Source organism: Balaenoptera musculus, chromosome 16 (genome assembly GCF_009873245.2).
Source record: "Balaenoptera musculus isolate JJ_BM4_2016_0621 chromosome 16, mBalMus1.pri.v3, whole genome shotgun sequence".
Classification (NCBI taxonomy): domain Eukaryota; kingdom Metazoa; phylum Chordata; class Mammalia; order Artiodactyla; family Balaenopteridae; genus Balaenoptera; species Balaenoptera musculus.
The window spans coordinates 62498635-62513870 of NC_045800.1; the positions used below are offsets into that span (position 1 = coordinate 62498635).

Here is a 15236-nt window from a genome sequence, read left to right on the forward strand (position 1 = left end):
CCAGAGGCGGTTCCGGGATGCCGGTGCCCTACTTACCCCGCCACCGAGCCTCCTCCAGCGGGGGCGGATCCGACTTTCCGAGGCAGGGGTCCGGCGCGGGCAGCATCCGCCCGCAACTTTGCCCTCCTCTCGGCAGGACCAGGCAGAAGCGGCTCCGGCCGGGGACGGCGGCGGGGAGGGAAGGAGGCTCGGCCCCGCCGGTTCGCACGGTGGGCGGGAAGCGGCGCCAGGAGGGCGCCGTCCTGCGCAGCGAGCAAGCGGTCCTGCCTGGCGCCTTCCCCGTTCGGCCCGAGTCCGCGAGCGGCCGGCAGTGGCGGCGGATTCCTGAACTGCGTCCAAGGCGCCCAGGGAGCCCTCCTCCTCCTCCTTTTCTCCCTCACCCCACCCAGCTCCCACCCCTGCGCCCCTGGCAACTTGGGAACCTTTGGCGAAGTTGGCGCAGCTCGGGCTGCGCGACGGGCCTCCGGGTGGAAGCAGGGAAGGAGAGGGAGGAGCTGAGGGGGAGCGGCCGCCGTCGCCCCAGCCCCCGGGGAGCTGCGCTCTCCAGGACCCCTCTGTGGGCCTTTGTTCCCAGCGCTGCGCTTCCGCCCGCCTCTCCCCTGGGACTCTCTTAAAGCCGCTGGGATCCCTACCCGCTTTCAGAGACGCTGGGAAGAGCTCCCCTCCTGGGTTGGGAGGGGCAGGGGAGGGTTGGAAGGGAGGTGGCCTGGAGATCCTCGTGGCTTCACTCTGCCAGAGCCCCTCAAGTCCTTCCGGCCTCCCATCCTATTGAAACGGAGTCTTTCTAAAACCTGAGTTCCCTTACGAGTTTATGATTAATGTGTCTATCCAAAACTTTATTCCCTTTCTTGTCCCCTCTGACTTCAATCCTGTGCTAACTGAACACTAGTCAACCAGAGTCAGTTGACTAAAATTGCTGCTGTTGAGAACATTGTTAATGTGCTAAGGCTGCTGTTGTGAGTAACACTGTTAATGTACTAAAGTTGCTATTACAGATATCATTAATGTATGAATTCAGGTTGTTTCTCCAGGGCAAGATAAGTTAACAGACCCCCTGAGGCCTGGACCACCTGGCCAGAGAATTCTAAACCAGAGACATCCTGAGTCCCGGAACCTGAATGTCACAGAAAGCACAATATAAGAACTATAGTCAATATCTTGTAATAACCTATAATGGAAAAGAATCTGAAAAAGAATATATATGTATATATACATATATATACACATATATATGTATAACTGAATCACTTTGCTGTATACCTGAAACTAACACAGTATTATAAATTAACTATACTTCAATTTAAAGAAAGGTTAAAAAATGTCACGGAAATGTCCCAAGATGATTAATCCCAGCCTCTTTGTTCTTCCCCTTTATAAAACCCCCTCACTGAAAGACCAAATGGAGCGGATCTGAGGCGTGTCTCCCACTCCCTTGCTGGGTGCCTTGCAAATAAACCCTGTACTTTCCTTCACCACAACCTGGTGTAGTATGTTGGCTATGCTGCTTGTTGGGCAAGCAGACCCGAGTTCGGTTCGGTAACAATTTTGGCCACCATGAAGGGACCATCAACTGGAACTGTTTTTGTAAAAGGGAAGGAAAATGACATGAAATTCTTTGTGTATAGGCTTTTATGCTATTGTATCAAAGTTAGCCTTTTGGAACTGGTTTGGCTTTGAGCCTTTTGGAATTGGTTTGTCTTTTATCTTTGTGTGTGTGTGTGTGTGTGTGTTTGTGTGTGTGTATGTATTTGTGCTAAAGAAGGTACACTATTTTAATTGGTGGACATTAAACATTAAACGAAAGTTCAGTTCCTAAAAATAGCCCTTTAGGATGCATCCTACAAAATTGGACCACCTTTTGTTCTGGTACCATGACTAAAGCCGAAAAGATGATTTTTTTTTAAAAATTAATTAATTAATTAATTAATGGCTGTGCTGGGTCTTCGTTTCTGTGCGAGGGCTTTCTCTAGTTGTGGCAGGCGGGGGCCACTCTTCATCGCGGTGCGCGGGCCTCTCACTATCGCGGCCTCTCTTGTTGAGAAGCACAGACTTCAGTCGTGCAGGCTCAGTAATTGTAGCTCACGGGCCCAGTTGCTCCGCGGAATGTGGGATCTTCCCAGACCAGGGCTCGAACCCGTGTCCCCTGCATTGGCAGGCAGATTCTCAACCACTGCGCCACCAGGGAAGCCCTGATTGATTTTTTTTTTTTTTTTTTTTTTTTTTTTTGGTAACACTGTGTGAACACAGTATTCTTTAGACTCTGGAGAAAAATGCCCAAGATTAGGCTCGTTTGATAATCCATAACTAGTTTTGCCAGCTTGATAAAACATCTTTTCAGAATTCTGACCCTAAGAGAGCAAGTTCTAGGAGGAACTTGCTTTTCTCTCCCTGTGCCTTGAGATGTAAATGTTCTACCAGGGCTCTCAGGAACTCCTGTCTTATCTAGACATCTCCAATTCCTGAGACTGATAGGAAAAATTGGGGGTGGAGGGAAGAGGCCTTTTTAAACTTAACTTATTCCAACTGTTAGTTATAAACTAGTGAGTTTTATATTGTAATACCTGATTCATGACTAAGTTAAAATGAAGCTATGAGATCTCTAGTTGTGTCTGTCTATATGTCTGTGTGTACATTATACATATATGTCTCAACTTCCAGACCTTATTAACAAAATTAATTTCTTGGGACTTCCCTGGTGGCTCAGTGGTTAAGAATCCGCCTGCCAATGCAGGGGACATGGGTTCGAGCCCTGGTCCCGGAAGATCCCACATGCCGTAGAGCATCTAAGACCGTGTGCCACAACTACTGAGCCTGAGCTCTAGAGCCTGTGAGCCACAACTACTGAAGCCCGCACAACTAGAGCCTGTGCTCTGCAACAAGAGAAGCCACCACGATGAGAAGCCCGAACGAAGGGTAGCCCCCACCGCTGCAACTAGAGAAAGCCCGCGTGCAGCAACAAAGACCCAACGCAGTCAAAAATAAATAAATAAATTTTTAAAAATTATTAAAAGAAAAAGAAATATACAAGAAACTAAACCAAAGAAATTTCAGGTTTATGTGAACTGGGAAGTATTCAGTATTAAATTAACTTTGAGCATTAAAGTTCATTTTTGCTGGTTTAATTAATCAGACATGTCCTTGGAGCCATCAACATTAAGTATGATATTTTTATTGTACCTAGGTTTACTGGAGGTTAAATAAGATCTTATTATATCTATTGCAGAATTTGTCAGCAAGAAAAATAACTTGGTATGATGAAATTTTTTAAAGTAAATTAAATGTAAATGAGATAAGTTTTTTTTTTTTTTTAATTTATTTATTTTTTGGCTGTGTTGGGTCTTCGTTTCTGTGCGAGGGCTTTCTCTAGTTGTGGCAAGCGGGGTCCACTCTTCATCGCAGTGCGCAGGCCTCTCACTATCGCAGCCTCTCTTGTTGTGGAGCACAGGCTCCAGACGCGCAGGCTCAGTAATAGTGGCTCACGGGCTTAGTTGCTCCGTGGCATGTGGGATCTTCCCAGACCAGGGCCCGAACCCGTGTCTCCTGCATTGGCAGGCAGATTCTCAACCACTGCGCCACCAGGGAAGCCCCCAAGTTTTTTTTTAAAGGAGAACTCTTTAGGAATAATTCTGTCTTATGACTATCTACTTAAAAGTAGTTTCTTCAGATATTTGGTAGCTTGAAACTTTAGAGTTTTGCTAAATTAAGTTAAATGATGGAAGTTTATTGAATATTTTACAAGTTTGCTAATCTACAGAGTGCTAATGTAAAAGACAGTTAATAGTTGCTTATTTCTTAGTTTTCACTAGAAATTAAGGTTTTCAAGAGTTGAGAATTCTAATTAATATATTTAATTAAAACTAAAATTTAATAAGAAAACACCTTTGTATGCAAGGAAAAGAAGATATAAGAAATGGAAATGCATTTTGTTAAGAGAAAGAAAGTAATTTGGTCCTAAAACTGGTTATTTCCAAATGGGAAAGAAAATATGGGACAAATTAATATGGGTATAGAAAGTTGTGGAAGCTGTGCAAGAGGGAAAAGAAGAGTCTTTAGAAAGGAATTCTATGTGTAGTCAGGACTAACGAAGATTAGAAGGAGTTTAATTGAGTAAATGTATTCTAATATTAAAGGTAAGATGGTGCAAAACCTGGGTTTGTTTTCTCTCTCTATGAAGAGAACAAAGTTTTTTTGGACTGTTGAGCTGCTTTTGATAACAGATTGTAAGTTTCTTTCCAAGCTTTTAAGTAATTTAAAATGTCTGTATTTGCTTTTGAAATCTTTTATTGTCACTTTGGTTAAATGAATAAGTATTGTTTCACGGTGACCTATGGTCCTATCTGACCAAGTGTGATACCTCCCGCGCCTGGTGCAGTGCACTGCTGGGCAGAGCCACTTCTGGGGCACAAGGCTAGCGTGGGAAAGGGCTTGGAATTGGAACACAAACAAAAAAGCAAAACCCTCAGCATCTGCACTTGGCATCTGTCATTCTCAACATGTGTAGATGAGAAATCCAAAGAGGATTGAGAAGGACCCACGAGCAGGTCCTCACAGGTGCAAGAAGTCAGAGGGCCCTGCTCATTACCTGGGTCCAGACCATCCAAAGCTTCAACCAGCTGCCAGCTGGAGGGGACCTGGGCAAGGTACTCAAGGCTGTGAGATGAGACCTTGGTATCTCTTATAGTAGAAAAACCCGACTGGGTGCTTCCCTTCTGTTATCAACAGCGACCTGCAATAGGGGACCAGGGGTTTGGTGAGAATTGAGACCCCAGCTCACTTCCTGGGTAAGCTCCTGGAACCCCTCCCTCTGCAGCTCCAGCCACGCTGGTTGCTCTCGCCTCACATCACAGGGGCCCGGCCTCTGCCCCGGAGTCAGTCTGCAGGCTCTCCAACTTGTTTTTAGAGTCGGTATCTTGACACATGGGTTTCTCCAGACCCTCTCCCCTCTTCTTAGAAGGGAGGGACTCCATTTCAACCTCACAAATCTGTCAAGAAGCTACCTTTAACTGCACCTGCTGGTCTTATAAGGGAGGCCTTCCTGCGGGACATACGGAGTCTGGAATTTTATTGCCAGAACTTTGTGATGCCCCTCAAGGGATACAAAGGTGGAAACTTAGACCGTGTCACCACCAGATTGTAGAGAATGAGACTCTGTGCTACTGATGTTGGTCAGGGGTGGGGAGGGTGCACCTGAGTAGTCACTGAGGAATTCCTGTGTTCACCCAATGCTTGTTGAACACATATTGTATATGGGGGCCCATAGAGGTAAACAAGCCTAGTCTCACCTTCTGATTAGAGAAGACAGACCTATGTCTGAACAAGCACTAGTGAATCAGTGTGCTGTGTGAGGTGAGGCTAGGGCTGGGGATGGGGATAGGTGTCCCCAGAGCAAGACCACAGGCTTGCACAACTCCAGGGGCACCAGGCATGGGGAATGTGATGTGACTGTTGGCCCCTGGGACTGTGCAGTGCGGCAGCCTTATTCCTGGAGCTGAAGACCCCAGGCCTGGGCTTAAGAGATGAGCTGAAGTTCTGCAGATAGGAAAGAAGGTAGCAGTGAGCCATGGCTTTCTAAGTAAAGGGACCAGCAACTGAAAGAAACATAGGTGTAAAAGGGTATTCACTCCTCAAGCATGCCAGCCACTACTTGGGCCTTCAGTGAGGGTATCTTGGTTGCAAATGAGAGGTAGAGAGTAAGGGTCTGATCCAGGACACTGAGAATTTTCATCCTAAAATAGTTTCCAGGCTCTACTTCTTCCCACAGTTGCTCTGCCAAGAGAACTGGTCTCAGGTTTGTTTTTTGTTTTAAACAGTGTTTGAAAAATTGAAAGAACTTTCCAGGCCAGAGGCAGAATTGCAGGATGGTTAAGAATGTGGGAGCCTGAGCACCATTTTAACCAAGTGATCCAAGTGATGAAATAAAAATTCACACTTTAAAGGCAAGACAAGAAAAATTTAAACAGAAAACTTTCTCTGTCCTTTGGCCTCCTCTCTCCCCTCTAGCACCTTTGTGCATCTCCATTATGTGTTAACTAGACCTCCCCAATGGCAGAAATACCTGCTCAATCAGAAAGATAAATTTTTCTCCTTCTGACACCAGCCATGTAACTCCTTAGAAGACACCATTCCTTTCTCAATCTTGTAAAGGGTCACGATGACCCACCACTCTCTTTGTCTGTGCAGACATCTTTGGTGAACTTTATATACAAAGCCAATATAACATTTCCCTTAAAGATATTGATTGGTGCAGAACAGACTGGTCAGACAACCTGGGGAGATACTGGGCTGCATCTAATGGAAGTTCTTAGCTTGAATACTTACTTATGACCTTATTAATGTTACTAGCTGTATTACTTATATTCTGCCTATTTTACAAGATTATTGTTCTCTCATTACCACATATGTGACAGCCTCTGATAAAAATAATGATGACGGGGGCTTCCCTGGTGGCGCAGTGGTTAAGAATCTGCCTGCCAATGCAGGGCACACGGGTTCGAGCCCTGGTCTGGGAAGATCCCATATGCCACGGAGCAACTAAGCCCGTGTGCCACAACTACTGAGCCTGCGCTCTAGAGCCCGCGAGCCACAACTACTGAAGCCTGTGTGCCACAACTACTGAAGCCCACGCGCCTAGAGCCTGTGCTGCGCAACAGGAGAAGCCACCGCAATGAGAAGCCCGTGCACCGCAACGAAGAGTAGCCCCCGCTCTCAGCAACTAGAGAAAACCCGCGTGCAGCAGCGAAGACCCAATGCAGCCAAAAATTAAATAAATGAATAAATAAATAAATTTATTTAAAAAAATAATGATGACTAGACAACTTGAAACAGTTGAGCAAATATATAATCCTATAAGATCAATGATTGTAATAGTGTAACTCTAGATATGGGAAGAAACAACAAGAGGGTACCATTTTCTGGACCATAACAGACTAGTAAGACAGGGGATCTAGAGGCTTTTGGCTACTGTTAACAGGGCCTAGTCCAATAATAGCATGTTGAGTGGCCTGTCAACAAAATCTTCTCCTGACCTAAGAATGAGCATTCCTAAGGCCGTGGGACAAATTGGTCACGAAATGCCTCCCAAACCTTGGTCGAAATTAAGGCTGAAAGGAAGGGGATTGTAATATAAAGAATGTTGCCCACCATCCAGTTCTATGAGAATCAAGTTGTTAGTCCCTGCAGTCGCTGACTTACAGTACACCTTGAAATGGGTTCAGGGATCAGGATGAGGCACTTTGTGCTCTAGGAAAACTGACAGAACTGGCCCTCAGATAATTGGATATTTTCAGGAAAAATTTTATGAACTCAGCTTCTTGCATTTTCCCAGACTTAGAAAAGCACTAAAGCCATTAACTAAGATATCTGTTCATCTGAATAATAGTAACCTTCTACTGAGATGTGTGCTTGGTTGCACGTACCCCTTCACCAAACTCACTTATATACTAGCCTCCCCGCTTACCTCTTTGGAACAGTTCTCAGAGCTGTCTGAAAGACTGTCTCCCAGATTATAATCCCCAGGTTGGCTCAATTAAAATTTTCCATTTCTTTCTTAGATTGACTATTGAATAATTTTTTTATCGACATTGACACAAGCTGAGGTCACAAATAATGTGACACACTGACATCATGTGCCTCCTGATGTGATGTGCTGGGATGGACACAATGTATGAATTATTCCTGCCAAAAAAAGAAAAAAATCACCTCAGTCTAATCATGAGGAAACATCAAACAAACCCAAACTGAGGGACATCTACAAAACAGTTAGCCTCTAATATTTAAAATGTCAAATGACACAAAAGACAAAGGAAAAGGCTAAGAAACCATTCCAGGTTGGAAGAGATTAAAGAGGCATGAGCACTGTGGCAGGCAGGCTTCTAATATGGTCCCCAATTACACCCCCTCTTTTATGTCATCACCTCTCCTTGAGTGTGCCTGGATCTGGTGACTTGCTGCTGCTTTTTTTTTTTTTTTAATTGAAGTATAGTTGATTTACAATATTGTATTAGTTTCAGGTATACAGCAAAGTGATTCAGTTATTTTTTTTCAGATTCTTTTCCATTATAGGTTATTACAAGATACTGAATATAGTTCCCTGTGCTATATAGTAAATCTTTGTTGTTTATTTATTTTATATATAGTGGTATATATCTGTTAATTCCATGCTCCTAACTTATCCCTCCCCCATGCCTTTCCCCTTTTGTGACCATAAGTTTGTTTTCTGTTTCTGTGAGTCTGTTTCTATTTTGTCAATAAATTCATTTGTGTTACTTTTTAGATTCCAAATATAAGTGATATCATATAACATGTCTTTTTCCGTCTGACTTACTTCACTTAGTATGATAATCTCTAGGTCCAACCATGTTACTGCAAATGGCAATATTTAATGCTTTTTTATGGCTGAGTAATATTACATTATATAAATATACCATATCTTCTTTATCCATTCATCTGTTGATGGACACTTAGGTTGCTTCCATGTTGGTGACTTGCTTCTAATAATAGAGTACAGCAAAGGTGATGGAATGTCACTTCTGAGAACCCAAAAGACTGTGTTTAGATTACAAAAGACTGTGACTTCTGTCTTGCTAGCATTCCCTCTCTGGTTCTTCTCAGCTTGCTTGGTCTGATGAAGCAAATTGCCAGGTTGTGATCTACCCTATGGAGATGCCCGTGTTTCAAGGAACTGAGGCCCTTGGGCCAACACCCTGACGTGACTGAATCCTGCCAGCAATTCCTGAATGAGCCTGGAAGCAGATCCTGCCCCAGTTGAATCTTGAGATCACTGCAGCCCTGGCTGACACCTTGATTGCAGCCTTGAGCCAAGTAGCCCAGCGAGGCCACATCCAGATTCTTGACCCACAGAAACTGTGAGATGATAAAGGTTGCTGCTTTAAGCCACTAAGTTTTGGGGTGACTTGTTATGCAACTACTTACAAGTAATACAACCACTGAATGTAATGTGTAATCCTGAACTGGATTCTGGAAGCGAAAAAAAAAAAAATCACTATGAAAGACATTATTTTGATAATTGACCCAATATGACTAGGGACAGAATGAATAATAATATTGTGTCCATATTAAATTTCTTGAGTTTGATAACTGTACTGTTCTGTAAGATGATATTTGGTTCATTAGAGATACACACAGAAATATTTAGGGTCATGCTTTCTGCCCCTTCCTCTCAAATGGTTCATTGGTGCAAATAATAATAAAAATATATACTATACGTATTATATATAACATATTATAGAGAAAGAGTTTCGTTTATTTATGAACTTATCTGTTGTGTAACAAACCACCTCAAAACTTAATGACTTAAAACAACAAAAATGTGTTATTTCTCACAATCTTGTGGGTTGACTGGATTCGTCTGGAAGGCTCCTCTGCTCTACATGGCATCAACCGAGGTCACTCACTCTGTGGTGTTCAGCTGGTAGTTGAGGTGGCCTGGGCTGGAAAGTCCAAGAGGCTTCACTCCCATGTGTGGCACGTTAGTGCTTCTCAACATGGCCTCTCTCTGCCCATGTGGCTAGCTTGGGCTTCCTCACAGCATGGTGGTTTCAGAGTAGTCGGGCCTCTTACACAGTGGCTACCTTCCACGAAGAGAGAGGAAGTGTAAGCTGCCTGACCTAAGGCAGCCCAGCTGCATGCTGCCAAGGAATTGTTGAGCCATTCTTAGGATCTGGGGCAAATCCCCTTCTCCGGGCCAGGAAGAGCTAGTTGGCAGTGACTCAGGGAAAAATCCTGGGGGCAAAGGAAGAGGGGAAGGGGAAGAATATAAAGAGGCTTCGCCAGCTGGAGTTAAAGGGCCCGAGGCCCAAGACCCTAGAGTGAGCTCTTCCCTCTCCCCACTCAGCTTCCTGGGCCCCCATCATTTTAACCTAAGAGCTCACTTAAAGATGTCAGGGAGTGAAGAGGGAGGAAGAAAAATGGCACTTATTGGGCACAAAGTGCCAGGAGCTTTACCTACATTATTTCATTGACACCTGACAGCAACCCTACAAAGAAACCATTATTATCCCCTTTGCAAAGAAGAGGTAACAGAGGTCTCAGAAGGTGCGGTGACTTGAACTGACTCATACTGCAAAGGTATTGGATCAAAGGATGTATTTGCTTCTTTTTTATTTTATAATTTTTTAAAACTTTTTTTAAATTTAATTTTTAAATTTTTGGCTGTGTTGGGTCTTTGTTGCTGCGCGTGGGCTTTCTCTAGTTGCGGTGAGCGGGGGCTACTCTTCATTATGGTGAGTGGGCTTCTCATTGCGGTGGCTTCTCTTGTTGCAGAGCACAGGCTCTAGGTGCGCGGGCTTTAGTAGTTGTGGCATGTGGGCTCAGTAGTTGTGGCTCATGGGCTCTAGAGCGCAGCCTCAGTAGTTGTGGCACATGGGCTTAGTTGCTCCATGGAATGTGGGATCTTCCTGGACCAGAGCTTGAACCCGTGTCCCCTGCATTGGCAGGCAGATTCTCAGCCACTGCGCCACCAGGAAAGTCCCTGGATTTGCTTCTTTATTCAACAGACATTTTTTGGCCCAGGATTGTGCTGGGCTTGGGAACACTAGGATGAATGTTGTCTTTGTCAGCTATTGCTGCAGTAAGTCTGCAAAACAAACATCCTGCAAATCTCAGTGGCTCCCAATGACAAGTATTTATTTTCCTCATTCCTAGGTAGGTCGGGGGTCAGCAGGGATTTCTGTTTCAGGCCACAGGTTGGCTGGGCTTAGGTCCAGCCTTTGGGTTGGGTTCAGGTCTACTCTTCACGTCCCCACATTCTACATGGACCAGTGGCTATCCTGGAGCATGTTCTTCTCGAGAGAGATCACAGGAATACAAGAGACAAACCAAACCACCCAAGTACATTTAAAGCCCCTGCAACATCACTGGCCAGAACAAATCCCATGCCCAACCTAAAGGTATGAAGGTGGAGAGGTCTATTTTACCCACCATGAAGCCACGGTGATGGCATAGATAGAGAATTCTGTGATGAGGGGAGTGAATTGAGAGCAGGGATCCAGTCTGCTGCAGGTGACAAGACACAGGCCTTGCCCTCAGGGGGCTCACCGTCTAGTGGTGGAGGTGCTCATAAAGACACAATTGAGGGAAGTGCAGTGAGGAGGCATCTGTGGGTGGCATGGGACTGTGCGTGCGTGTGCATGTGTGTGGTGTGTACGTGTGTGTGCATGAACGCACACAGCTTGGGAGCATGGAGATGGTGGGTCCCTGTAGCCAGCTTGACAGCTAAGAAGATTTTCTAGAGAAGGAGACACCCAAGGTAAATGCTAGAGGATAAAATAAATAGGGGCTCTTGATTGAACTGGAGAGAAGCGACAGGGAAGCGAGGAAGGGCTTTACGGGCAGTCACAACTGTGGGTGCGAAGGCAAGGGGACCAGGAGCAGGACGGTGTATGCCAGGAACTCGAGAAGCTGCTTGCTGTCCTTGGAGCATACTGGGGAGGGCAGCACGTGTCAGGAGTTGATGAGAGGCAGACGTAGGCAGGACCCCAGCCACGGAAGGCCTTTGTCAAGTGCTGGATGGTATCTTCCCCTCACCTCCAGAGCACTCCCCACCCTCCTCCACTCCGCTCCCTCTCCCGGGTCACTGGCCTGTACAGACTACAGCCAAAGCCTCTCTCATTCTGGGAAGATGGCAGAACGTAGTTCTAGCCTCTCCCCAAGTTCCCCCTGTTATGGACTGAACACTGTCTGCCCAAAATCCGTATGTTGAAGCTCTAACCCCCAAAGTGCCTGTATTTGGAGATAGGGCCTTAAAGTATATAATTAAAGTTCATTGAGTTCGTAAGGGGTCTAATCTGACAGGATGGGTGTCTTTAGAAGAGGAAGGGACACCAGAGATCTCACTCCCTCTCTTCATGTGCTCACAGAGGAAAGGCCAGGTGAGGACACAGTGAGAAGGTGGCTGTCTATAAGCCAGGAAGCAAGGTCTCACCAGAAACCAACACTGACAGCACCTTGACCTTGGACTTAGCCTCCAAAACTGTGAGAAAATAAATTTCTGTTGTTTGAGCCACCCGGCCTGTGGTTTTTTGTTATGACAGACCTAACAGACTAATATGCCCCCCCACCCCCCCAAAAAAACCTAACTAGAATAAAAAAATCAGAAGAGCCACAGACAATTTCTACAACAAAACTAGGTGACAAATTAAACCCACAAGCTCAAAATACCAATTGAGTGGGGACAAACCATAGTTACTAGACTCATGTGATACTGGTTTCTGTGTAGCAGAAAGCAGAAGGAAGACACCTGGGCTTCTGATGGTCCTGAGAACAGTTAAATTCCCAAATCACCAGCTTCTACTCAAAAGCATGGCAGGCCAATTCAAAAGCAGCTAAAACTAGAAAATACTTCTGCAGTATCCAATTTGTATATAAGTGCCAGGGAACCACTGTACAGTGAGGTCTGATGGTGCTACAGCCATCTGGGTCCCATAAACTCACTTTTGCTTCCCCTATACACTCCTGAAACTAATAGACTGGAGCTCTTTTTTTTTTTTTTTTTTTTTTTTTTAAATTATTTGGGCTTCTTTTTTTTCTTTTTTTTTTTTTTTTAATTTTATAGCTACTTTATTTATTTATTTATTTATTTATTTGGCTGTGTTGGGTCTTCGGTTCGTGCGAGGGCTTTCTCTAGTTACGGCAAGTGGGGGCCACTCTTCATGGCGGTGCGGGGACCGCTCTTCATCGCGGTGCGCGGGCCTTTCACTATCGCGGCCCCTCCCGTTGCGGGGCACAGGCTCCAGACGCGCAGGCTCAGTAGTTGTGGCTCACGGGCCCAGCTGCTCCGTGGCATGTGGGATCTTCCCAGACCAGGGCTCGAACCCGTGTGCCCTGCATTAGCAGGCAGATTCTCAACCACTGCGCCACCAGGGAAGCCCTAGACTGGAGCTCTTTTTAATGACAAAGTCCCACACTGGGACTTGGAGAGTAGAATCCAAACTAATCAGGACAGGCACATGAGGGACAAAGAAAGAAAAGCTCCAGACAAACGTGGGGTTGGAGGATGGAGGATCAAGGGATCTCAAGAAGTACAAAGTCATGTGTGTGTGTACATACATATGTATTATATATACACACAAGCATATGTATACATTACTGAGGCAGATTTTATTTTCTGAAGATGGCTGCAAAAATTATCTCCTCATCTCACATGCCCTTCTTTTTTCTTTTAAATTAATTAATTTATTTTTGGTTGCATTGGGTCTTCGTTGCTGCGTGCGGGCTTTCTCTAGTTGCAGCCAGCGGGGGCTACTCTTTGTTGCGGTACACACAGGCTTCTCATTGCTGTGGCTTCTCTTGTTGCAGAGCATGGGCTCTAGGCACACAGGCTTCAGTAGTTGCGGCACGCGGGCTCAGTAGTTGTGTCGTGGGCTCTAGAGCGCGGGCTCCAGTAGTTGTGGTGCATGGGCTTAGTTGCTCCATGGCATGTGAGATCTTCCTGGACCAGGGCTTGAACCCGTTGGCAGGCGGATTCTTAACCACTGTGCCACCGGGGAAACCCCCTTCTTTTTTAAAAATATTTATTTATTTATTTGGTTGTGCTGGGTCTTAGTTGTGGCAGGTGGGCTCCTTAGTTGTGGCTCATGGGCTGCTTAGTTGCGGCATGCAAACTATTGGTTGTGGCATGCATGTGGGATCTAGTTCCCTGATCAGGGATCGAACCCAGGTCCCCTGCATTGGGAGTGTGGAGTCTTAACCACTGCGCCACCAGGGAAGTCCCCCACATGCCCTTCTTACAATGTGGCCTTGACTTTTGTCCCTTTAATTGTGGGACCTATGTACCTGGCTGGAACTTTGTGACTGGCTTGACACATAGAGTACCGTGGAAGTAGAGGCCATGTGGCTTTCAAGACTGTCCAAATGCCATGTATGTCCACCTTCTTTCTTAAAATGTTCACGCTTGGAAATCAACCACCATGCTGTGAGGAAGCCCAACAAGCCATATGAAGAGATCACAGGTAGGTATTCTAGCAGACAGCCGGCATCCAGCACCAGACATATGAGTGAATGAGCTGTCAGATGGCCCCAGCACTTTCAAGTCATCTCCACTCAGTCTTCCAGCTGTGACACCAGGCATCACGATGCAGAGACATGCCATCCTGACCATATTCTTTCTGAATGTCTGGCCTACAGAAACTGTGAACACAATAAAATGGTTGTTGTTTTATACACTAAATTTGGGGTGATTTGTTATGCAGCAATAGTAATTAGAACAATCACTTTGTAAACTCAACCGAATGAGGAGCTCAAGACCCATGAAGTTAGAAAACTATCCTTACTCACCTGATGTCTCCTAAAAATACTGAAAAATTCGCTTTACTTTTAAAAGGAGCATCAGAAAAGCATCAAGGTTGGATCCTGTGTAAAATTATGAGAAAAAGGAGAATGAGTTGCAAAATAACATTCCTACAAATAATAAAAGCATGCCAGGAAAACATGTCCACAAAGGAGATGAAAACATTTCAAAAAAAATTAGAGAAAAATTTTAAATGATAGAAATTATGAAACTATATAAATCAAAATTGGATGAGCTCAGAAGTCAGGTGATTAGGGAAAAAAGAAGAAAGTTTTGAAAAGAATGATGATAAAGTCAGAAAATAAATAACTATATAGAACAAGAAACCATTTCAGAAATGAAGATGAAACGAAAAGGAACAGAAGAGAGAATAACAGAGAATATTTTCAAAGAAAACTAAGATAGAAAGGAGGGCATTTTAAAAGCGAGATAAAGAGATAAAAAGATTCGAGAGTGACAGAACAGAGAAAATATAGAAAAGGAAGAGTGAACATACATGTAATAGGAATCCATGAAGAACCCTGAAGAAAAGCAAAACAGTGGAACAAAAAAAGTACTAAAAACTATAATTCAAGGAAATGTTCCTTACAGAGAGCATGGCCTGAAATTTCATCTGGAAGAAGTATCTGTATACCTGGGTGAGTCAACCCTGAGACTTATGTCTAGGAAAACTATTGGACTTTAAGGAAAAAAAAAATAGAATAAAAGCAAAAAGACAAATCACTTATTTTTTTTTTTGGAATTTTTGAATTTTATTTTATTTATTTTTTTATACAGCAGGTTCTTATTAGTTATCCATTTCATACATATTAATGTATACATGTCAATCCCAATCCCCCAATTCATCACACCACCACCACCCGCCTCACCACTTTCCTCCCTTGGTGTCCATACATTTGTTCTCTACATCTGCAAATCACTTATAAATGAA

General features: G+C 44.5%; 1 protein-coding gene across 3 annotated transcripts in view; it reads right to left on the bottom strand.

Moving 5' to 3' along the window:
- CHST3 (carbohydrate sulfotransferase 3) overlaps positions 1–1237 on the bottom strand; it is a 42285-nt gene extending 41048 nt beyond the window's left edge. For 2 of the 3 annotated variants that reach the window (XR_005016903.1, XM_036829431.1), the window contains exon 1: positions 37–622. The gene's annotated coding sequence lies outside the window, so the exon portion shown is untranslated. The other variant, XM_036829433.1, reaches the window with a different exon arrangement.
- Positions 1238–15236: the final 13999 nt, after the last annotated feature.